This window comes from Falco cherrug, chromosome 2, assembly GCF_023634085.1.
Source record: "Falco cherrug isolate bFalChe1 chromosome 2, bFalChe1.pri, whole genome shotgun sequence".
Lineage (NCBI taxonomy): Eukaryota > Metazoa > Chordata > Aves > Falconiformes > Falconidae > Falco > Falco cherrug.
This window is the reverse complement of record NC_073698.1, coordinates 48,443,714-48,468,515: the sequence shown is the minus strand read 5'-3', so window position 1 is coordinate 48,468,515 and position 24,802 is coordinate 48,443,714.

Here is a 24,802-nt window from a genome sequence, read left to right as displayed (position 1 = left end):
AAAGCAAGGTAATGTACACCAGCATAAGATGAGATTTGGGGAGCTAGGTAGACAGTACAGATCACTTCAGTGTAGTAATGAAGAATGCAAGCAAATCAATGATAGTTCTAAAATAACTGAGCTTCTACATTCATTTTTTTTTAAAAAGTGCTCTTAAGAAAAGATGAAAATCGTCTGTATAATTAAAAATTAATGAAGACCAAGTCAATATAGCTGTTGATAAAAACAGATAAGAAAATATTTGGAAAATTTTATCATATATAAGTCAGCAGGTCAGTATGATATGAAACCCTTTGTGTTAAGGGAATTAGTTAATGAACTTGCTGAACTACTTGCAATTACATAGTAGGCTTTATGGAGCTACAAGAGAATACCAAAGGATTTTAGTAAAAAATAGTAATAGCAGTGAAATCTCTAATTAGACTTCAGTATCCTAGAGGAAATAGAGGTTTTTCTGTCTGTACAGTTTAAATCTCAATTAGAGCGAAACTGAAATTTAGAGTCAAAAGCAAAGTATGCTGATGTTAATGAGATGGTGGAAACAGGTTGTTTTGATTTCAGTAAGCTTTGTATCAAACCCAACTTGCAAAAATCATGCTATATTTTAAAACGAAGATGGGGGAAAGAGAGAGATCCATGAGCAGAGTGGCCCTTGCTCAGTTATTCTCTGATTCTCAAAATAAAAAGAACTGTCAAGACATGCAGCAACTCTTTAATTATCCTCCCGACAGGTACAGAACAAACACAGAAAAAGCCCAGTCATGTTTACTAAGATTAATAGTCAAACTCTCAGTCGGAGGCAAGAACAGGATAAGCATTTTAAATCTCATTCATAAGGAAGTTTAATGTAGGAACCGGAGTTACCAGTTTCTTTCTATATTAAATTACTTTTAGAGCTCTATTGATTGTTTTTCTCTGAGGAAATTTAACTGAAATTACTTCAAAATAGTTGGACTTTCACAGGCCTCAGGTTCATTATGACTTCCAAGATTTATATCTGTCATTCCAGAAAAACAAAGGTAGCAAAAAGTAGGAAAAATGTGAATTAATGAGTTATGTGCTTATCAGCCATCTTAAGAGGTATACATAATTCCTCATAATGATGCTGAGGTGGTTCTGACTCTCATACTTTGTCTCTGATAATAAGGGATCATCCACCAGAGTTCATTTTAATCCTCCCAGGAAAGGATGGGTTTTTTTTTATTAACAGAAAGCACTGGAACAAAAAAATTGTTTCAGAATGGGTGGTAATTACTTGTTCATATGGAGATATTAGGGCGGTATGTGGGAAAGAGACTTGTCAGTTGGGATACACTAAAATTACTGAGGTAAAAGCAATGAAAATAGAGAAAATAAGAAAAAAAAATAAGCATGGGTAGATTAAAACAACAGAAATGCAGAACTAGAAGACAGTTATTTGACAGGAAATCTTAGGATGGCAAAATCATAGTTTGAGAAGAGTTGCATGAAGCATGCATGTTGGAGCAGAAAAAGTAAAGGGAATATTGTGGTAAAACAATTTTTACAGTGTTAACCAAAACCCCTGTAAAATATGCTACCAACTATAAATTATTATTTCTGCTAAGGAACAGTGGTGGGTTGTTTTTTCAGATTTCTTAAGAAGTGCATCCATGATTGTTTAATGAGTCCCTTTTAAAAGAGATATTTGATAATTTTTTTTTTTCTCCCCCTGTTTTCCTTACAGGAAAACAGAGTGAGAAATCCACTGCTTCATTTTCAGAAGTATTAGTCTGTATCCTGAGAGTATTACTTCCCCTGCAGAATAGTACAGAAAGAAATTTCTTTCAGTCTCTTCAAATGTCAAGTTCATTTCAGCCTCTAGACCTCTCACTAGACAAATCAATTGAAAACCGTGCTCCAGTTCTTCATCTGGAAAATGGGGATAATTTTTTCCCACTCGAACTGTCCCTCCCTCCTCCAATCTTCAGCTTTGGGGTGGAAAGGATTGTCTCTCAGCATTACATGTATGGAAACTAAGGAGTTTTGGCTTTTCTAAAAATTATTTATAGAAGTAAAAATATTTTACTTTGCATAGAAATAAATACTTTCATGCAGACATCTTCAGTCTTCTAAAATAAATAAAAAATAACAAATTGGATCAAACTGAGAGTTATCAAAACATTTTGTCAGGAATATAAAAATGAAACACTAAATTTAAATAATTTTTAGTAGAGCAGTTTGCTAAATTATGCACCAAAATTTGTGGTTGCTTTAAATGAAACACTTTTAAGTAAATCTATTTAGATCTCATTATATTTATTTTTTTCTCATTAGTGACTTTTGTTGTTGAAGTATCATTAATGAAAGTTATCTAGAAACAATGTTCCCTGTTGCTTTTACTTGCACATACATCAGAATAATTTCAAAGCAAATAGAAGAACATCTAAAATAACATTTTTAGCATCTAGTTTTTAAAACTTATAAATGCACACGCATCTTCATAGATATACATGAATATACACAGTCTTAATACTCAGTGAGATTTCAAAACACAGCTTAAAACCAGTGGAAAATACTGAAATTATTATCAGACAACACAACAACACATAAGAGTTTGGCTCTAGCAGGTAAACATCATTTTCCTACACTGATAAAAAATTCAAAGATACTATTATAATTACAATATGCACTCCATGAGCTCAGGCTCACAATGCAAAGGGTATCCACAGAGCAGAAATCCCCAGACACCAGGAAACACTAGAGAAAGTTCTCTTAGAAATGGATGCAAATGCATTTAAAATTATTTAGGAAGTGTGCTTTCTAGTTTAATAAATAATTTCTGGATAAAAAAAGGCTTTAATTGCCTTTTCCTAGAAAAATAAGGTGGGACAGAAACAGGAAAAGTTGAATTTTTTTTTTGTTGCCTGCTTAGAGACTGTTTTCTCATCTTGTAGTCAAAAGCTGCACGACACAAATCAAAGGATAGTAGCTAGACACAAGGAGAGAGTTAGGTGCGTTCTTGGGCAGCAAGAGCCATAACAATGTTGAGAGTTAAAAGGTTCAGCTGTAACATCTTCCTTCAGTTTTAAACAAGTAACTGCAAGAGGTTTAGCTTTGTGTCCTAATTTAAAGTTTGACCTAGAAGTCACAGTGTGGTACTTTCTTGTGTGCTGTAAAGATATGGAAAGAAAGAGGCATATATAATAGTGTATATATATATATATATATATGTATATATCAATAGATACTAAGACTAAATCGGGGGTGGGGTGTAGTGGTGGTGGTGTTTGGTTGGTTTTTTTCCTAACAAATAAAGAGTAATAGCAGAGTTTCTTTAAAACAAAAAGAGCAGGAGCAAAGATCATTAAGGTATGCTCAGAATCCCCCAGAAGACTAATTTTCAAATTATTTCCATTCAAAATCATAGAAGTATTGCTTATTAAATCCATATCAATAAGAAATTTACCTTGAAATTAGTATGGTATGTGTATGCTTTATAGCCCATGTTCACAAACATACAAGCAACAGAAAATACAGCTCCTTTATGTGATAACTGTAACCTATGATTGATTGCCATTAACTTTAACAGGGTAATGTTGACTTGGAAGTTGGAACCATACCTAGCATAGCTTTTACTGACTAGTCAGGGTTTTGGCGGTGATTAATTACTAGTCAAAAAAAGATCCACCTGCAATCAAATAATCTTAATTGGCCTATTGCTGTAATGCTATGAAATATATTAAATATTACAAAAACTGTATGTCTTGAGAGCTGCCAAGTAGCTGTAGCTCCTAGAGAGACTATTGTGTTTGGGGTGTTCATCTCATTTCAAGATTGTAGCTTGATAAAGCAAGAATGTACCAAAAAAATAAAAACATAAAATGCAGCTCTAGAAGACCCCATGCAGTAAGACTCCCTGCAGCTTGACATCTTGTAATGCAAAGGAGTGATAAAAGTTCATTCCAATGCAAGCTATGAAAATAAAGAGAAACCAGATAAACAATGTTATTTTCCAGCATATTGTAATTTAAGAACTAATTTCTAAGTTATTCAAAAATACTTGTTCCCATAAAAGTGAAAACATGTTAAAAAACCGCATTTTTACTGGAAATTTTTTTAAAGGAAAACCACTGTGTGAAATACTATTTACCATACTAATTTTACCTTTGTTGTGATGATACCCTTTGAGTTTATTGCGTATTTTAAAGTTTAAAGGCTGATTCTGGATTATGTACAATTGGATTTTAAAGGGCGGCTTATGAGAACTCCAGCTGATAGCTAATTTCAGGCAGTAATTTTACCGTTGAAAGAAAATTATGTGCAGGCACCTTACCCTAAAAATTCATAAAAGTGACACACTAGTGATTTTAGAATGACCATAATAACTAAACAGCTGTAAAGGCTTGATTATTTAATTAAAAATTAACAACTCTTTGTTAATAAACTAAATAGAAAGGCTTTCAGAATATAAAAAATCTCCTGATACTTTCATTTATTTTATCTGGTAAAATCCAATGATTTGTGCTCCCTCTACTGGCAGTGGAGCAGCAAGTCTTCATAACAGGAACTGGCTGCTAAAGATAACTGTGCACACAAAAGAATTAAACACAGAATAATTTGTAAGCACATTGACTTTTGGACAAACAGCGCATGCACAAAAGTACACACAACACGGAAAAAGCTTCTGTAGTTACAGAAGAAAAATACTAGCCTGAGGAACCGCTTTCAGGTAAAAATTCCATATGATATTCACAGATTCACAATAACATTTTGTTCCTACCCTTTAAATGTACAAATCAGTAAGACATTTTTTAGCAAAACATTATATGAAAAATGTTTATTAAAGATTGAATAATATCTGTTAATACTGCTTTTAGTCTACCAGCAAGCATAAATAAATGAGTAATGAATTCCGTCATGATTTTTGGAAAGAGTGAAAAAGGGAAAAGCAGTAGTACAGTCAAAATGGTATATGGTGCTACTGGGTCAAAACTCGGTGATTTAAGACCCACATCCCTTACTAAGATTAAAGTGCATAAAAGACCTCCAAGAAATCAAACCAAATTAATCCTGATCATTGGTAGATCATAAAGGCAAGAGGAGAGCAAAGGGAAAAAATATGAACTAATTGTAGGGAATTTTTACTATCTAGATATTTATTGTACAAATACAGAAAACAGGGACACTCTAAAAACTACAAGTAATCCTGATTCTACTTCTTACTGACAATTTGGAATTGATTTCCTTGCATGAACACATTTATGAATTTGAAAGTACTGCTACATCTGACTGATGCAAGATAAATAACTTTCTCCTGGATGTGTGAACAGCAAAGAAATGGACACCTAGAAGACAGTTACAGGAATTAAACAATCAGCTCCCATGCTGAGAAACACACACACACACACAAGAAGCCAAAAACAACAACAAAACCCCCCTCAAACCAATGATATTAGCTACAGCTGAGGATCACTGGCTATTCTCATATTATATTTATGTAGAACTGTCAGAAACAAGCTATTTACACATAAGATACCTTACTCTGAAATTACATTAGCAAATAGATTACAGGTTCTGGAAGTCCTAGCCTTTTGCTCTACAGAAGATCAGTAGCAATTACCTCACCAGATTTAAAATACAAATATGAGTCTTTATATGACTCTTACATGAAAATGCCACAGACAAGGGACTCACAGTGCTTTTTTCCTGTCTTCACTGTATCTTCAGGCCTGACTCTAATTTATATTTTAGGTTTGAATTTCAAAAATTCCAGTCAACAAAGTACAGATGTTTACATGCTCTTTGTTCCAAGCCTCACCCTTGATTTTTCCTTTATGCTATCACTTCTTATTTTTCTTCCATAATAATTTTAATATGTTATTGAAGCCCAAGAGCGGTTCACAGAATACCATGTAAGGAAAATATACAGCCCTATAGTTTTGTTATTGTGTAGAGAAGGTATCACTTTTGCCTCTGAGTTACAGGTATTGCAGCATTCTATGAAGATACTGTAAATATCTAAGTAATTTTTAATTTGCTCTGTTTTCATCACAGGCAAAAATTCAGAACTATGGCTTCGACTATGTAGAAATCAAGCTTGCTAAATAAGTGAGCAATCCATGGCACTCAGAACTTCATATGTTATCACGTTTGCTATAAACCTATTTTTCAAGGGTAGGTAATCCTAAAACTGTTACAAGTGACCTGTTGGTCTCTTTTTTTTTTTTTTTTTTTTGTGCATCATGGCCTAACTCTCTGCTTGAAATGTAAACCAAAATCTTGTTTGCTCAAATTTATCAGAAAATGGCAAAAATGTATGGCATAATTTTTTAGATAAAAGCCTAGTTAGTATCTATTAAAGCTTCCTAAATGTCTAAGGACAAAACAGTTCTAATTTCTCAGGGGAAAAAAAAAAAAAAAAGACCATAGCAATATGGTCTATACTCTGCAATAAAGCAACATAAGCTCTTAAGAGTCTTTCCTGGAACAGCAACTATCAACATCTAAAACCTGCAACAGATATTAATGACAGTAACAAGCAGGAGCAGAGATGCCCTTGATAGCTTTGAAACTTTTCCCTACCTAGTTTTCTGATGAACTCAGTTTTCAGGACTACTGAGAAAAGGTATCGTGTTAATACAAAGCTTACGAGTTGTGCACAAAGTTCTTGATTGTGTTCCACAGGTCTTTAATGTTCTTTTTGCAGAGGGGTGGGGAGAAGTTTTCTGCTAGAAGTACAGCAATTTGAGGAAGGTTATTTGTTCTCTCCTCTTCCTTTAAATCAATATTTAAATTACTTTTCTGATTACTTTATGTTCTCCAGTAAGGCTTTGTAGATGCATTTTGTTTCATTTAATTTTGTTCTTCTCTCCTAAATATGAAATCAGAACTCATGCTTTATTATATTTACAGCCAGCCCAATCCATTACAATTCTATGCATAGATTTCCATTTATTTTGTTTGGAGACCAAATATAGGCTAATCTATTAATATGCAATAATGAATCTTAAGAATATTGTTATATTTGGTTAAATTCTATTTATAATCTAATAGCACAAAAGACTTGAAGCAGCAATTAAGCTGATATTCACCTCAAGCAGATAAACTGGTCACCTACTGGGCTATTTATTTTTTTTTTGATTAATCGTTAATTAATAATAACCTAATGATTTGTTTTACAGGCATTTTAATAAACTCCATTGATTAAAAGTGTGTGATCTGCCATAGATTCAATGCACCGTGGCTACTGCTCAGTATCTTCTGTAGATGTCACAAGGTTTTATTCTCACACAATTAAACTACTTCATGACTTAATTGCAAATCTTTAGCATAAAAAGAGTGCAGGGGACATGGTTACCTGTAGATCATTAGGTTCATTAGCTCACCTCTGATAGTGGTTTCCATATTTGTAAGTATGTAAGTCCTTTCTCAGTTACCACAGGCGTTTGTAACTCCCTTTAACTTCCATCAATGTAGAATACCAGCTTTTAAAAAAAATATTAGGTTTGGAAGATTCTTAGAATAGTAAAACTGTTGTCACAAGTTCTTGAACAGCTGTACTTATGCTTGGTGAAGGTAACTATTACAGTCATACAATGTTGATATAGTTTGTGTTTCTGTTGTATAAACAGCAATAAGTGTTATCATTTTCTGTTAAGTCCAACAAAGCTCCATGAAGATGATGAAGGTCCTGGAGCATCTTTCTTGTGAGGAAAGGCTGAGAGAGCTGGGACTTTTGGCCTGGAGAAGTCTCAGGCAAGATCTTACCAATATGTGTATAAATATCTGAAGGAATGGTAAAAAGCAGATGGCGCCAGGCTCTTTTCAGTTGTTCCCAGACAGGACACAAACTGAAACACAGGAGGCTCCATCTGAACAAAAACAAAAGCTTATTTTTCTGTAATGATGACTGAGCATTGGCACAGGCTGCCCAGGAGCTTGTGGAGTCACCTCCCTTGGAGATCTTAAAACTTGATCTGCACAAAGTCCTGGGCAACCTGCTCTGGGTGAACCTATTGAGGAAGTTGGTCCAGATGACCTCCAAATATCTCTTCCAGTCTCGACCATCCTGTGATTCTCTGAACAAAGCAAATAGTCTAGCCTCAGTCAGAGTTTTAAACTTCTTACATCTATAAAAATTATTTTATTGGAAAATGAAAAAATGAAATCATATCCGGGGGGGGGGGGGGGGGGGGGAAGTGTAGCTTTAAAACTATTTATGCTTACTTTTTTGTACAAAAGTGAGACTATGGAAATCAGTTTTTTCTGCTGGCTTAGCTTTTGGAGTGGTACAAGCTGGGCACTGACTGGCTGGTGAACAGTTCTTTTGATAAGGACCTAGAAGACAGCAAGCTAGATTTGAGTTAGCAATGCACCTGGGCAGCAAGAAAAGATAAAGCATACTTACCTGTGTCAGCATAAACATGCTCACTAGACTAAGAGAATTGTTCTACTGATGCCTTATTGCTCTTCATTCAGCACTCATCAGTCAACAGCTGGAATACATCCAGCTTGGGGTTCCTAAGTAAAAGGAACATGTTGATAGTCTTGAAGAAATTCCTTCACCGGGTCAAAAGCATTGTCAGGGTCTGGAGCACATCCCACATGAGAAAATGTTGAGAAAGCTGGGCTTGTTCAGCACAGATAAACTCTGGTTGATGTGTTAAAACTCATAGCAGCCTCCAATACTTAAGAAGTTATTACTGAAGATACAGAGGCAGGCTGTTGAAGGAGGTGCATAGAGATTAGGAAAAATTGTCATAAGGTGAAACAATAGAGGTTATGACCTGATACTAGGAAAAAGATATATTCACTATGAAAACCCACAATCATAAAGCTTTGAACAATCTGGATTTTATTAATAGTCAATGGTGCTTTGAGTGGAAGTACTACAGATCTCCTGAGGTCCCATTCAACCTGAAGTATTATATGTAATCAGTGGTCTTTTGAATAAAGACGACTTAGATTAGAATACATGAGATAAGATGAATGAGACGGGAGCATGTTCTGAAAGAAGGATGGAGTTATTTTTAATTTACCACACAGTGACAACAAAATTGGATGAATGGTGCAATATGTTCTTCAGTGAAAATGTCATTACTAAATCCTTTATTGTTCTAGTAGTTAATTAAGAATTAACATCCACTCTTAGCATATAATGGTTTAACCACTTTAACTGTGACTTAGAATAACTTCAGAAAAAAAATTATTCACCCCTCCGAATCTGCACTCCTGGCTTTTTTTCCTTTTGCTTTATTTTTTTTTTTTTCTTAGAGTGTATCTAACAATAGTGAACTTTTAAGATTTTTCACAGATAACGTTTTTGGCTGTTACTGCGTAATGTGTAATTTTAGTTTGTTGCAACAACAATTTCCAGCTTTGGGAAGATTACTCTAAAGGTATGAATTTTCAAAATACATATTGCAGAAATATGAACAGTCACCAAGAGTTTGTTTCATTTCTGAAAGCACAATAGTCCTCCTGGTTATATGTCAAAGCAAAGCTTTTTCCAATTCATATTACTATGACCTTCTCTCTACAACTGTTTTATGTACAAGTAGCATGACTCTGGGTAACCACAGTCATCCAATTCATGCATGTGTTTCTTTTCCTTTCAGTCCTCTGTAGAGGACAGCATGGAGTCTAGTGACTCGAACAAATACAGACTTTGAATATTAGAGTCAAGAATTTGTTTTTTTCTAGAAATAAAAGACAGTGGAGGAGTTCAGACCCAATAAAAGGTAAATGCATTAGTTAAAAACTCCAGAGTTCACTCTTTGGGAAGCAGGTAAGGACTGCTGAGCATCATTTGGGTGGATGCTTACTGATAAGTACATTTCCCCACAGAATTTTTAGGAAAGTCTAGAGATGATAATCACTTAAGATCATTCCCCAGTAAAAGTTATTTTGTGTCTTTAACAAGAGCATTATTTTTTTCCCCCTTCTAAATATAAGAAAAAGCATTTCCTTATTACATAAACTCACCTTCTTGTTTATATCGACAGCTTATAGATCTTCAGTGCTGGGATTCTCCTTTTTATACTTCTGCCTTGTAGAAAAGGTGCAAAATTTTCTTAAAGAAAATATAATGGTTTTCAAATTTAGATATGTAGGGGGAACATTCTGGTTTGCACAACTTTCTCTTGAGAGATATTTCTCAGTTACATAATTAAGCCTACAAAAGTACAAAGACAAAAAGAGAATGAAATAAAAATATTCACACTTTGAGATGTCCCTTTTCTTGCTGTGGTTCTTTTGCAAATTGAAAGGAAATAGAGGAAAAAAAAGAAGATTTTGTCTCATGAAAGATCATAAAATTTCTAAAATTTTAAAGTTGTTCTTATTAACTTCTTACAGAGAAATGTAAGCGTTATGCTCATAGAGTAAAATCAAATATGTAGAATCATTTGGGTTGGTTGGAAAAGACCTTTAAGCTCATCAAGTACAACCATAAACCTAACACTGCTGAGTCCACCACCAAACCATGTCCCCAGGCACCACACCTATACATCTTTAAAAGTTCCCCAATGGGAACACCACTTGTGATCAGCCACCAACTGGATTTAACTCCATTCACCACCACTCTTTGGCCATCCAGACAGTTTTTCACCGAGGAAAGAGTGTGCCTATCCAAGCCATGAGCAGCCAGTTTATGCAGAAGCATGTTGTGGGAAACAATCTCAAAGGCTTTACTAAAATCTAGTTAGACAACATCCACAGGCTTTCCCTCATTCACTAAGGGCTTCAGCTTGTCATAGCAGGAGATCAAATTCTTCAAGCAGGACCTGCATTTCATGAACCCATGATGACTGGGCCTGATCCCCTGGTTGTCCTGTACAAGCCGCGTGATGGCACTCACGATGTTCTGCTCTATAACCTTCCTCGGCACTGAGCTCAGACCAGACAGACAGGCCTGTAGTTCCCCAGATCCTGTTTCCTGCCCTCCTTGTAGATGTGTGTCCTGCCAGCCAACTGGGACCTCTCCAGTTAGCCAGGGCTACTGATAAATGAAAGTGTCTCGGGGAGCACTTCTGCCAGCTCCCTCTGTACCCTTGGGTGGATCCCATCCAGCCCCATAGACCTGTCTGTGTGTCTGAGTGATGTAGCAGGTCACTGACCATTTTCCCTTGGTTTATGGGAGCTTCATTCTGCTCCCCACTCCTGTCTTTCAGCTCAGGAGTCTGGGTACACTGGGACTGTCTTACAGTCTTACTAACTGGTTTTACAATTAGAGATTGAGGGAAAGAAGCCATTAAGTACCTCAGGCTTTTCCTCATACTTTGTCATCATGTTTGCCCCATATTCAATAAAGGATGGAAATTTTTATTACCTCTCCTTTTGTTGCTAATGTATTTATAGAAACATTTTAATTGTCTTTTACAGCAGTAGCCAGATTATGGTAATCTATGTCCATTATATAGTGGTAAAAAAAAAAGCAATTCAAGAAATTTAGTATTCATTGCTTTTAACAAAGGTAGTTTGATTTAAATCATTATCCTCAGTCAAAATACTGCAACCTACATCTATTAGCTAACTAAAGGACACATAAGATGGGCAAGAAGTTTTGAAATACTAAAATACTGGCTTAGAAGAAAGAAAACTGAAAAATCTATCAAAAATTAGGGAGAGTGGAGATGCAAGCATAGAAAAAAAACCCCTTATGCTATATAAAAAAAAAAAAAAAGCAGGTGTTTTATGAAGACAAGAATTTTCTCCTCTTTCTCAGACAGTTTAACAGAGCAAACATTCCATTGGAAAAATCATGATATAACCTAGACTTGTGTGATTGGTATGATAATGAATTCCTTTGAGTCTTTCAGTTCAGAAATGGCTTCAGATTCTAAAGAACTGGAGTGCAAGGAGTATGGGAAATACAAAAGACAACAACAGGAATGTATCTGACTTGGAGGCTGCCAGGTCAAGTGGGTCAAAATGGAAATAAAATAAAAAAAAAATGAGAGGGATGCAAAATCTGGTTTTATTCACTAAAACTTAATCTAATTTCTCTAGTTCATGATAACTCTATCTAGATATAATGCTGTGTTATAGGGCTACAGAGCATTTACATTTCAACCAGTACCAGTCGTCATAAAAAAAAAAAAAACAACTGCTTTCCATTGTTTGGGCCCCTTGTGTAACAAGGTTATTTCTCAGATGAAAAGCAGCCCAGGAGCTCGTTTATGGGCTAAGAAATTTCTAATTTACAATTTCAACATCTTAATCTAGGATAGTGTCATGAAGGAACACTAAAGAATCCTGTGTTAGGCAGCATATTTTCTAGTGATTTTCATATTTTCACATCTGCATCCACACACTTTATGTCCATGGACATCTTTCAGCAAATCACAAAAAAAACCAACCAAACAAACAAGCAAACCAAACAAAAACAAAAAAACCCACCCAAAACAAGTTTATTCTAAGGAACAAGAGGGAGAAGCAGAAAAGAGTCATCTTTCCTTTTTATCTCATAGCATGCTATGGCTCTGTAATGAGTATGTAGAGTTTTTTTTTATTTCCTGAAAAGCTACTAAAATGGTTAACCCAAGGGGGCTTAATCCTAGTTAAGACAGAGTTTTATGAATGCTTGCAAATATCAGTCTGCTCTTTTTTTTTTTTTTTTTTTTTTTTTTCCTCAATACAAACAAAAGCTGTAGAAGTACTCTCAGGACTAGATCAATTAAAGGGCTGCAGCTCTTGATCTGTGAAGAGAGACTGAGGGATCAGGTTGTGTTCAGCATGGAGAAGAGAGGTTGATCTTACAGAGACAATTGCATCCTGTACCTGTATTAGTAAATCAGAATCTGCCAAGATGCGAGCTTGACAACTGGTTCACAACTGTCCCTACTCTTCACTTACTGGCGTGAACTTTACGGTTTCAGCCTGTACCAGCTAGTATTCCCCTAAACAAACTCCACAAACTGTTCAGGAGCTACCAAAATCGGTTTCTGTTTGTTTGCTTTTACTTATAGAGAAACATCTTGTCAAATTTATAAGATCTATATTTTACCTATGCATTGTATTCCTTTAACTTTATCAGTCTTCTCTGTATTGATGTATTTTGAGGGTAAGGTCTGAGCAAATTATCACTTTGAGGGGCTCTACTTCTATATAGAGAAAGCTCAGGAAAATAACAAGGACTCAGAATATGAGAAAATCACTGCAGAAAATGAACCATTAAAAAAAAAAAAAAGCAGTAGAGTTACTCATTACTGAAGAATTCTACAGATACTTGGTTATTGTTATGAATTTTACCAGCACAAACTTCAGTATGCTACTATGGTGGGTTGGCCAGCTGGCAGACCCCCATCCAGCTACTCTTTCACTCCCCCTCCCTGACAGGACATGGAGATGAAAACAAGTTTTAAAATCTCATGAGCTGAGATAAAGACAGGGAGATCACTTACCAATTACTGCCACATGCAAAACAGACTTGACTTGGGGAAAGTTAATTTAATTTATTGCCAATTAAAATAGAGTAGGATGGTGAGAAACAAAGACAAAAACTGCCTCCCCACCCTTCCTTCTTCCCAGACTCAACTTCACCCTTTCATTCCCAAATCCTCTACCCTCCCAATCCCTGAGCAGTGCAGAACAATGGGGAATGGAGGTATGTGGTCAGTCCATAACAGTTCCTCTCTGCCACTCCTGCCTCTGCACGCTGTTCCCCTGCTCCAGTGTCAGTCTTTCCCACCACCTCCAGCCTTTCAGTCTGCTCCAGACTGGGTCCTCCACGTGCTGTAGTGCTTGTCAGGAAAATCTGCTCCAGCATGGGGTCTCTGCAGACCACAAGTCCTTCAGGAAACATCTACCTGCTCCTGCATGGAATCATACAGAGGCTACAGTATGGTTATCTGCTCTGGTCTAGTCCTCTACGCAGGCTGCAGGGAAAGTACAGGTAGGTAGGTTAGCAGTGGTGGAGGTGCGTTTTATAACAGTAGCAGAGGTATTTAGTACCTGTTGCAGACATAATACACTGTATTTGCATTGCCATGTGTTACATACTTAGGAACTTCCCTTACACTCGGCAGGACTTACCTGCTCAGTTCAGATCTAGCTCTTGGAGTCTTGGTACATCATAATCAAAACTTACTCCTAGATATTTTTTTTCCTTAATTTTCCTTAAATCTTTCTTGCTTATTTATATATGCTTTTAGTTTTTATAATTTTAAAACTTCAGGTATCATTTTTTTTTTAGGTTATTCTATAGAAATGATAGTTAAGTGTGTTTGGGAAGCAGGAATATACAATTATGCATTCTGCTCTAGTGAATTTCTGTGCACAAAAATAATGCCTAGGTGTGGTAATTTCTATCATATCCACCACTGACAAAAGCATTTTGCATAGATCACTACCAGTGCCTGTGTGGGGCAACAAAAGCACTTGTAGAAAGAGATGCGGAGAAAAAATTACATACAAGCAATTCTTTAGAATGAGTTTATTTGATTACGTATTTATACTATGATGACCTGTTTCTAAAGAAATCTAAAGAGAAGTCTTTTCAAAATCTAATAGCCAGATTCACCCCTGCTGTGTCTGATAAGTTGCACCTTTTTATGTGAAAGATTACGACCAGAGTAGATAAAAGCAGTACATATTTGCTGTCATTCTCCACTTGGCAGACAATGACTTGTTCTTGTATACTTAAGTATGTTTGGTTTAGTCTGTAGAATTCCTGACAAGCAGAAACAAAATAGTTAGGTGAAATAATGTCTGAACATCATGTATTTTCATCCTCTTTCTCTTAAACTTGATATCAGCTAGAGCTATGGAGAATAAAAATAACAAAAAACTGTTTTATGCAGCAAAACAATGCAGTGCTAGATAAATGTTGTTTAACCCCAGCCACCAACAAATTGGTGGGATGAGGGAAAGAATCAGAAGAGTAACAGTGAGAAGACTCATGGGTTGAGATAAAGACAGTTTAATAGGTAAAGCAAAAGCTGCATGCGCAAGTGAAGCAAAACAAGGAATTCATTCACCACTTCCCATGGGCAGGCCAGTGTTCAGCCATCCCCAGGAAAGCAGGGCTCCGTCGTGTAAAATGGTTACTTGGGAAGAAAAATGCCATCACTCTGAATGTTCCCCCCTTCCTTCTTCTTCTCCTAGCTGAGCATGATACCATATGATATGGGACATCCCTCTGGTCAGCTGGGGTCAGCTGTCCCAGCTGTGCCCCCTCCGAACCGTTTCTGCCCCTCAGCCTGCTGCTGATGGGTGGGTTGAGAAACAGAAAAGACCTTAATGCTGTGTAAACACTGCTCAGCAATAACAAAAACATCCCTGTATTAGCAACATTGTTTCCAGCACAAATACAAAACATAACCCATACTAGCTACCATGAAGAAGATTAACTCTATCCCAGCCAAAACCAGCATAATGAGCAAAACAATACAAATGGAACAGATGTTAAAATGCTTTCTATTATATGATTGCTAGTATTTCATTTCTTTGGATTACGCAAAATGCAAGTAAACAGGCGGTTCAGGCAGTTGATGGCTGTTAACAGAAGGCAAAGCTTTCTTTTTTTATTTTTTTTATTATTGTCGCCTACATTTTGGTAAACTTTTCTTTGTTTTATTAATATATATTGCCAAAGGCAGGATAATGATTACAAAAGATAGAATGGTAGTGTAATTATTGATATAACATTAAACAAATAAAATTCTTCAGCTACTGCTCATTTAAAAGACCCAATTTTTAAAGGAGTTGTTCGTCATTACTAGGTGAACTCTGTTTATGACCCCAGTACTGAAAAGTGTTATCACTGTTGCCCATTTCTGGAAGGCATTTTTACCTGTTCTTAAAGCTCATGTCCATGCTGTCACCAACTTAAAGTATTTATGTGAATAGACTGGTCTGGAGATGGAGTTCACCATGCTGAAAAGAACCTCGTTTTATAAATGTAAACTGAAATTCTGTAAAACCTTTGGCAACTTGCCTGGTCAACAGGAAGATGTGTCACTAACAAGGAATATTCCTTCAGGCATCTTATCTCAGAAAGCAAATCATCATTTGCGTTTCAACTATTAAATAAGTTTAACTAGGAGAAAGATCTGAGCAAAGCTAATCTGTGTTTTAAGCTTTGGACACCTTAAATAGCAGTACCACTGATGGGTAATAAAAGTGAGACATGAATGTCCTGTGCAGAGTAACTGAACTACCACTTAGAGAAGCCTATGTCGAGATTTGAAGTGAAATAAGGGCAAAATAAGCTAGGTGCTTTGCTTAGCCTAGAGCTCTATAAAGCTCTTGTCATCCTGGTGACTTAGCAGATACTGTGGAAGTGAGGTGTGGCTTGAGGTGGCAGTTAGACATCCTCTTCAAGCTGCAGAGAACATTTATGGAAATCTTCATATGCTACACTGAGTAAGATTTTAACCAGTTTATAAACAAAGGTAGGTGAGAAGAAGTTCCCTTAGAAGCTGGAGAAGGATCTAATGGATTGTTTGGATTTTTCATCCCCATTAAACAGAGAGTGAATAAGGAATATCTTGCAGCATGGGAAAAGGGAGGTAGAAGGAAAGGAAGTGAAAATATGATAAAGTGCTTGAATAAATATTGTGAATTTATTACTATTGAACTTTTCATGTTTGTTCTCTGCACCAGTTCCTTTAGCAAAATGCATTTTTGTTTCATGCATTAATGTCAGAATAGAATGTCATATCAAGAGTGCTTAGAAATATTCACATTTTTGGGTGTTCAACATGCATATGGAGGGTGAAGGGGCTCAAACCAGAGTTCTCTGTGTTTTCAGAACAGAATGCATTTAGTCCGTCCACTGACAACTCGCTTCTATCTCCTTTCCTGCTTTAACCAGCAGTGGAGTCGCATGAGGAGCCATTTGTGCAGTTAAGGCCAGGTCTTGCAATATTTAAAAATATTTTCAGAATAATTATGGATCCTTGACATTGATTTTATAAGTGTAAAATAAAACCTTAATTTCAAGTTGAACTGAGCTTCAAAAGTTGGGCATGAAGAGTGAAAATCTTATTGCAAATAAGCAACTACCTGAAGTGAAGATAGCAGATGAAAATACAGTGCGTTTGACACAGTCTTTGTCTTATGGAGCTAAGAAACCAATTGAATCTGTGGCCTGGTCACAGAAGAGTACATATGCAAGGTTAAATTATAAATTCTAAAAACCTTTCTTAATGAGGTATATTACAGCCTGTACATATTAATGTGATGTATATGTGTACACTGACATAAACCTTTTGAAACTGTAGACCTTTTCAGGATGCTATTAGTATAATTTAGGAGAATCAACACAATTATTTTGTATTAGATAATGGAAATTGGCATGATAAATAAATGTTAGAAAGCTCTTGGGGATATGAAACTATTATTAAATTAAAACTTCAGCTAAAATTATAAGGTCTGGTGATTACATTTTCATTAGTGGTATATTCTGCAGTGTCATATAATAGCTTTGTTGATTGTGCATAATTTACAATGCTTTCAAAATACAACGCAATTACATGTTTCTTTAATATTGTTGTGCTGGTAAAAAAAAATTACGGATGGGGCTGGTTGAAGCATTTTAAAGCTAGCAGGAAAAACTGCAACTCTCATTTAGAGTAAGCGTATGAGGTGTATTCCACATGAAACCTAAAATTTTCATTAATATAAGTAGCTACCCAAAGCAAAAATACTACAGAAAATGTTAAAGCAGATAATACTAGTATTTCTTAGGAAAAAAACCCCAAAACCCAAAAAACACCACCTTGGTAAATTACTGTTAAGCAGGGTAAGACTTTGGAGAAGCAGGGTATTAAGAGAAGAAGATAGAGAACAGCAAAGAATGAAAAAAAAAAGGCATGGCAGCATAATTGTGAAAAACAAAGATGAGAGAGGGATTTTTCATTTAAATAATAGAACATAAGAAAAAAGTCACTTGCAACTATGAGTATGAGTCTCTTGTTTTTTGAACCTGGTGTATTTAGTGGATTACACTTATATTTTCTTGTAGAGAATCTACAGATTTGCAAATAAATAATATTTTACTTCATCACAAATTAAAAAAAAAGATAAATCACACTCTAAGGTGACTCTAAGGTGAACTATAACAGACAAATGCTGCATTTCTTTTTTTTTTTTTTTTTAATAAAAGTGAGTTGTTGAAGATTAATGAAAAAAACAACATGGCATCACCAACAAATGGTATCATGCATAAAACACATCCACTAGTTTTATTCTTTTAAAATTATTGCCACACAGATATTTTTATTAAATATATTTTGTAAACTATATAGCTGGTGAATCACTAAGACCAATGTGTTGACTTTGTTACATATTGTTAATATTTATTGAATATTATTTATAAATTCCCATTATTAAATATTGATAAATAATTTTTCTTTCTAAGCACCTCATTCATCCCAGAGTACATAATGAAAGTCACTATTGTCAGCCTCAAGCCATGCGTCTGTTCTAATTTTTATTTTTCTTTGAATCTTTTGCTTCACCTACATCTGTTTTTGTGATAATCATCTATATTTATTGAAGAAAACAGGGAGAAATATACAAGGCTTAACAGTTGTGGTTCAGACACTGTTATTATTGTATGTCTTTATTTGTTATTTGGTCCAGCTAAGTGACAGGCTGTGACTGTGTCCTCCAGAGTAGTTGTTACTTTCAAACGATAAAGAAACCTGACTAGGATACAATGGAAGACAATGTCTGGGCACAGAGTTGGTCTGTGGCTCCGTGAGACCAAGGTGCTGGGAACTGTGGGGTCTTGCACTGTGGCCATCAGGACAGGGCCCATCCAACTGCCCTGGGCAGGAGCAGGGCTGCTGGGGGCACCAGGGCACCCAGCCCAGGCACCAGGCACCTCCTTGGGGATGGGCATGGGCCAAGGTCAGACCAGGGCGGTGTCCTGTGGGTGACGGTGAGCAACAGGCCTGGTGAGGGGAAGCAGGGTCAGATCCCCTGCCAAGAGGACAGCACCCAGTGAACCCAGGGGCACTGGTCAGATGAAAACTGCAGTGTGCTGTGGCCAGGGCACCACCTGGGAGGTGGGGAAAGTGCTTGGGTGGAGAGGAATTGCATAGCTCATGTCTTAGTGTGGCATCCAAAGTGCAACCAGACCTTAAGGGCAACCTATCAGAATAAACACTTTTATTCTGATATGTACTTTTGGCATATGGAATGTGCAATATGTACTTTTCTTTAATTAAACTTTGTATCAATACAGAAAACCAGGGTGATTGATTTTGCATACCTAATTTTGAAGAAAAGTGCTTTAGCAACTCAGTTGTGTGAATTACAGTTTTATAAATATAATTTACAGGCAACCTACTTGTACAATTAGTTGTGGTCTACCTTGATGCATTCTCTCCATCGTTAAATTTTTTGCTTCTTATGTAATGGCTAATTGGTTTTCCCACTGAAGGTTATTTTTTCTTTAATTTGTTAAAACATCCAGTCTGTTGACCATCCATCAAAGTGTACTTTCTCAGTTAGCCGGGCCACCTATGTCAGCATAGCTGATTATCTTTTAAGTAGCATTAGGTTGCAGTATCTTAATGGATACTGGAGGATGTGTTTCCACCTACAATTCAAAATAATCTTAATACATTCTTTGTCATGCATATTCTTAATTCTCAGAGCCCCCAGAAATTTGATTCATAGTAATATACACACGTGTGAATGTATGCACATATACTCAATGATCTTAAAGGTCTTTTCCAACCGAAATGATTCTATGATTCTATATGTTTGTATATACTTATGTATGTATTGTACATTCTTAATCATTTGCTACTAGCGTGTCTCTAATTATAGAACTGTTACTGCTATGTCTTTTTAATTTGATTCCTTTTCAAGTTACAAGGAGAGTTCAGATGCATCTGTGGAATAAGAAAACAGGTTCTGATATCAGTGTACTGAAAAACAAAAGCAACAAAAAACCTAGCTTAATATTAAGGTTTCCTATACTGGTATTTGCATGGATTACAACATTCATTTATTTGAATACAAAGACCAATGGCCATGTTTTTATTTACCAAAACCATCCAAATAAGGGGGTTAATTAGAGAAAAATATACTGCAATAAGCTTACCCAAAATCCAGTAGCTTGTAACAACCAAAGAAAACAAACAAATCTGATCTTCTGAATTAAGTTTTAAGCTTAATTATGTGCATATATGTACTCTCTATTGCTGTACATGACACCCAAGAGTGCATGCTGGAGTATGAAACATGTTGTCATCATCCCGGCTATCCCATTATCTCTTTGGCCAGGAAGTGATACGTTAACCATGGAAGTTCTAGGAAATTTTTGAAATTGTATTCTTTAAATGTTGTCCAATTATTGATGATCAGACTGCCTTAACACTTCATGAAGTATGTATCATACTTCGATTTTGTTGTCACTAATGTATTTACTAGTCTATACATTGTTTTTTATATCTGTGCTAACCCCAACAGCTTGAGCTTTTAGTCTTGAAGAAGAAAAGAAATGAACATCCAGTTTTTCTAAAGGTTACTGGTTTGTAGGTGGTCAACTCAGAAGTTACTTGATGCCTGTGTTTAGACTGCTGAAGAAAGCCCAGGTGTCAGGTTATTGAACTTATCTTAATAGGTGTTCAAAAGCTGTGCAAAGTTGAACATCAAAACAGAAGGCTTCATGAACACAGGTCACTTTTCAAAAACTCAGCTGAAAGTATAGACTGAGAAAACAACTTTAACAAAGTGCTTAAACTGATGGACCTTCCTACAAACTTGTAGTATCCAAATATCCCTGAACTGTGAAAACCTCAAAGATCTATTATGAAATACAAACCCATTTATGTTTTAATTTAACAAGATTGTAGCATGTTCAAATAAAAAAAATAAATCTCTTTTTTCACATATGGAAAAGAGATCAAAATGCTTTTACACTAAAAAACTACAAACAACAACAGTGATACCTCTGTCATACACTAGTACAAAAGAGTACAATGAATTTTCTTCCTGTTTTCTGTTCAATGTGGGTTTTGTGAGAAAATAGTTCCAGCAAAGACTTTACAAAGCATAAAACAAAAGTATAACTATAGCAGTATTTTGTCAATATTTATTGTGTCTTTCAAATTTTGAATACAATAAACTGTTCTTATATGCATTTGACTCTTATATAGAGTCCAATTAATATGCTTTATATATGATTTTTAACTTAATTTTAAAAAGTTAAATCGAAAAATAACCCAAATAGGTTTTTTTAAATTTCAAATATATTTCTGATATTTTTTAAGCCATATCTTTTACTATCTTCTATTTCTGTAGTGTAGTGAATTTCAAGAATTCACTGCATACTACCTGAAGATCTAGTTTTCTATTGTAAAAAACTGGAAAGTTTTAGCAATTTTGCTCAGGTTAATCTTCCTACAATCTTATGTTATTCTCTGTTTTTAAAGATAATCTTGCCTTTTAATGTTTTTAATGGATTATGAAATTTCCTGTGACATGCTTTATACAATATTACAGTTTTAAAATAAATATACCAGATAATGTTACTCATTAAATGAACAAGCATTTTAACAGTAAATTTGATAAAGAACCATCACTTTTAGGAAAAAAAAATAAGATCTTTATTTATCCAGTAAACTCTGGATAAAGAAAGTATCCTTTCAGGAATCTTGACAGAAAAAAGGCATTAAGTACATAAAATGGGATTTTGGTATAATTTGACACACCCTATAAAAACTGTGATATAATAACCTCAGCAGCTCTTTTATTCTGGAAAGACCTAGAGTGAGTTGTTGGCTTTTTACTGAGAAGTTACATATTCCCTTAAAACTCAGTCCAAGAGTTTCCTATCACCCAAGCAAAGATGTGACTGATGACTCCTGGAATTCAGTGAAACTGAGAAACTAAGCTGAGTAAGAACTATAGTGGTATTTACACTTTGCTTGTAGTTTATGTCCTTGTTTATCTGGATTATCTGGACTAGGCATTTCATTAGAGTCCTAGCTCAGCTAGAACATATAAATTGAAGTCTAGTTTACTTGGAAAAAATAAGTAAAAGGTAGAGGAAACATTTTTTCATTTCATGTGAGATGGGGGTAAATCTTGGACTCCCACAGTACCCAAACACAAAAAACTCCCTGACTTCTGAAACTGGGTACAACCTAGGGCTTCTGATAACCCCTGGACAAAAGCTGTGCTCTGAGCAGGCCTAACAAGATCCCATCAACAGCAAACTTGCCACAAAACTGTTTGACTTTTTTTATTATTATTAAAATATTATGTTCTGATAGTGCAAAAAATTCCAGATAGATTACTCTTCCCTATTGATAATGGTGATATGTGTCAGCCTCCACATCAGGCTTGCTATGCTTCCTGAGGTTGTCAGTAGTTCCACTTCAAATCAGAATTATTACATGCACTTGAAAAAGTCCTGGGATCTAAACCTGATCCACAGATGGCAACAGATGCTAATGATATTTGAACTAGAGTCAATGTATGGCTCCCAAAAGGGCTGTAACAGAACTCAGAAGGCCATTCTCATTTATGCGCTAAGTTTTGTTTAGTGTTGGGCTTTTTTTCCTGTGTAAACATACATCTGTAGGGAGAAAAGTATACAATGATGCTTTTTTAAGACCTTGCTAAGTAAGTTAATAAGTTTCTCATCACTCACAATCTCTTTTCTTTTAGTACTGCATCAATTTGAGATACTTATAATGGTTTGTTTGAATATTCAGCATTCTGAACATGGTACACAGATTTGCAAGGGCTTTGATGCAGTCTAAAGAGGTAGTGAAACATATACCTACGTAGCTGCATTTCAGATTTTCTCTAGTAAACACTTATTCACAGGAGCTTAATACAGGAATATTGAAACAGTGGTATTCCTCAGCCCCTACTTACCTCCAGGTTGATTAAGTATTTTCAGCTAGCACTCATAATAGAAAAATTCTACCAGATAACTTCATTGACATAATCAAAATAAATGGCTGTTGTGAAGCAATTTATCATGAAGGCTCAACCTTTTATTAACATCTAGAGCACCCCATGGAAGCAGAATAATCTCCCAACCATTTTCTTTTTAAAATAATGTTGTTCAATATCAAAGAAAAGAGAGTTTAAAAGCATGTTATTTCACTCCACAAATGAAAGCAGGAATAAACCTTTCTGACTGAGAGTATAACCAGAAGCTGAGGTCAGCTTCACAATCAGTTCTCACAACAATCACAGGAAATATACATTAAACTTTCAGTTTGGCTTTTGAGGGATTAAACTAAAATCTACTACTAAAACTACCTGTTTCCTCCATACCTATAAATTTATAAATGAACACAGACATTCAGCGCTTGTGATCTACATCTACAGAACAGGGATTAACAACTTCTGCTTCTTCTGCATCCAGCTTTCCTCATTTGGGGAGAAACACACAGCACATATTGGTGTTAGAAATTGTTCGTAGTAGGGCTTGGCTCCAGTTCTCCGGTCTTCAATTGGCTTACCTAAAAGCAAAGTTTGGGTAAGCAGAACCGTTTACATGTTTGCTTTATCTTACTGCTAAATCTTGAGGCATTGTTAAACATACTGAACTTCTAATTAGCAGATGGGAATGGATTTACTTCATTGCCCACAGCTCACAATAAGCCAGGGAGGACAGAGCTAGTTCTATGTTAATCGTATTATATTGCTTCATTAATGTTTTTATTTATATTAAATGTAGAATGCTTTTGCAATAAATACGGTTATTAAAAAAAGGAAATACCATAAAATAAGAACAGTTCAAGTTTACTATATCCAATTTGCTATTATTGTACTCTGAAGGACTGTGATTTTAATCTACATTAAAAAATATTATAAGCATTGTGTATAGACAAGAAAAAAAAACCCTATCTATCCAAGGTCCCAATTCACCAACTTGTCCCCTTCAGCAAAACATTTAAAAGCATTTGTTACCCCTTAATTTTAATAGGTTTAAAACATGCTTAAATGTAATGGACCTAAACGTGTAACAAATCAGTGGATTTAAAACAATTTTATGTGCTGCATCTATTCTTGCCAGACAGAATCCTGAGCCATTCCCATAACAACAGTAAGTGCCAAAATCACTTAAAGGGAGATGTCAGCTTTGTGAGCTCCTATCAGATATTCTAAATTTAAGGTAACAGGTACACTTTTTGTTCTCGCTTCTTGCAACGAAATAAAGCTTTTTGGAGTGACCCAAATGAATGAAGTTAGACCAAATGAATCTATATTGTATTAGCCTGAATGGAATTTTTGGTCTGGCTGAAGAAATTGAACTTCTCTGTAATGTGCACAAGACTAAATGACCAAAATAGTCTCTTTTAAAACTACTGGTGTTTCAGTTGAAATTCAACATTAAAGGTCTAATTTTAATTATTTTTTGCTTTGATAGAAATTGAAGTATTTTCTTTCATAAAAGTATAGGATTCAAAGGACAGTTATGTCTCTGGTCTGGCTTCCTGTTTAACTAAGGTTTCAAAAACCAATTTTTAAGTTTTAGGTGGGTTAGGGTTTTTTTGGTTTGGGGTTTGTTTTTTGTTTTGTTTTGTTTTGTCATTTTTTTTCCCAATTAACATGCTAACTATAAGCAAGGGAGAGAGGGGTACTAAAATTTCTTTTGTACCAAGTATAATTTGCTGGAATAGAAAATTCAAATGCTGCTCTTCGCTAGACTCATCCTGAGACTGCCGTCTATTTGTAGCACTCTGTAATATTGCACACTGAACAGAACTCAGTAATAATTAGAAAAAAAATAGACAGTGTGAAACCTGGCACTGAGGAACTGGTGGTGCAGTACAGAGGAATAGATTGAATAGAAGTGTGACCAAAGAGACAGACTGAAGGCAGGCAGATTTTAAGTTATATCAATGGGTCTTAC